This window comes from Octopus bimaculoides, chromosome 13, assembly GCF_001194135.2.
Source record: "Octopus bimaculoides isolate UCB-OBI-ISO-001 chromosome 13, ASM119413v2, whole genome shotgun sequence".
Lineage (NCBI taxonomy): Eukaryota > Metazoa > Mollusca > Cephalopoda > Octopoda > Octopodidae > Octopus > Octopus bimaculoides.
This window is the reverse complement of record NC_068993.1, coordinates 56,165,538-56,167,607: the sequence shown is the minus strand read 5'-3', so window position 1 is coordinate 56,167,607 and position 2,070 is coordinate 56,165,538.

Sequence of the window (2,070 nt, the reverse complement as noted above, 5' to 3'; positions counted from 1 at the left end):
TATTACAAAGGTAATTTGCTGGTAACCTGAAGTAAACAGTGAGCTGAGATGTCGATGCAGTTTCGAGTTCTGCAGAAACCATTTCATTTATGTAATTAATATTTGGGGAAAAAGCCTAAACATCTCAGGTAGAGAGATGGACAGATAGATAGACAGGCTACTAGACAGATAAACGGAAGCTGTCTATGTGTAATAGTAGATGGATAAATAGATAGGTAGAGAGATAGCTAAGGTGAGAGCGAAAGACTGATGGACCGACGGACATAGAGGTAGCAGACAGATGCACCCACGCGTACACACACACATACACACACACACACACACACACACACACACACACACAAATGAGGTATTATAGACTCATTTAATTTCAGCCGATTTTACCAATCAGTTTGGTGCACGAGAGTTTGGTAAATAAATCTTGGAGCTCAGAATAATTGGAAGAGTAAAGTACTATTCAAGGGACATAACTCTAACGGATAAAAGTTGCCTCAGTTTTCTCTCACGGCTCTTTTTTCTTTTATGATACTCGCAAAGCTAGTGACAAAAAATCCCGTGCCATAACCACACAAGTCCTTCGCCTTTCCTCGAAACGTTGCGTTATTCTGCTCAGGTGTCACCGTTCTTATCTGAGGACTGTCTTTTGTAGAATTGACTCGTCAGTTTTTCCTGTCCTGGGCAACACTACATGTTGTATCAGAAGACTACCTCAATGGGAGAAAGTCGCCTTCTATCGGCCTCAACTTTGATTGTGTTGTGTCTCTTTACAATTTCACTTCTGCTTGGCCCATATGCAATTCCTGAAGAAGCATCTGACATTCCACCCGTTCAACAGCATTTCCTTCAACAGCCTTGAACTAAATGCGGTGCTGTTGTTCATCAGTAGCTCGTCCACCTGGCCTCTTTCCAGGAATATTTCGTTCAGCACCCCTGCAATTTTAGTCCACAAAATTTCTGGCCTTGTGCCTATAGCAGAAAGGATTATTGCTATTGGCAAAACCGTTAAAACGTCGACCAAAATTCTTAGCGGCAATTTTTCTGGTTCCTTGTGTTCTGAGTTCAAATTCCACCGGGGCCGAATTTGCCTTTCGATGCTAAATGTAACTTGCCTTGTACTCTGGAATGAAAAGTGATATAATCGGCATAGCAGAGTAGGAGCACTATTTCCCTTTGGCGGAACTGTTATCCATCTATGTGTTATTTGGTTAGTGTAGCCAACCGCCTTGCCTCGCGCATAGATACACACTGCCGCCTGTCATTAGACGTGGGAAAGATTTTCATAAGTTCCAGTCAGACCTTGGGAGAAATAAAACGTATTGTTATGTCTCTGTCTGAGCTCAACACCACGTGGAACTATCTAAGGGAGAAACATTCTAGAATGTCTTATTTTAATGGAGAACCATTCTAGAATGTTTTACTTCTCTCAAGGACTGAACTTACGAAAAACTTTCTCGCGTCTAGTGACAGGCGGCAGTGTGTATCTATGTGTGCTCAAGAACACAACGTGTTGCCCGATCCAGGAATCGAAACCACAATCTTACGATCACGAGTCCAACACCCTAACCACTAAGTTATGCGGTTCCACTATGCAAATCATATTAGGCATTAGAAATTTATGCAGAGTCAAAGGATCATCAACTGACCGAGGCACACCAAACCCCAAGTGATGCAATAACAGGGTTTTTCGCTTACATCTGTAAGGGCGCATGGTCAAGTGGTTAGGGTGTGGTGCTCACGGTCGTAAGATCGTGGGTTCAATTCGCGAACCGGACGTTGGATTGTGTTCTCGAGCAAAACACTTCATCCCACGTCACTTTGCAACCGCGTCAGAGGTGTGCTACACCGCGCACCTGTTCAGCTAATGTCGATTTGATGGGATGAAACGAGATAATGGGCAGCACGAACATTTGATCGCTATAAACAATTCATCTGTGCAGGTTGTTCGGCAAAAAAATCGCCGAACCGTCTTTCTCGGACACGAGAGACGACCCTTAATAGACATCTAGGAACGGCGGCGAGCTGGCAGAAACGTTAGTACGCGGGGCGAAGTGCTTAGTGGTATTTCGTTTG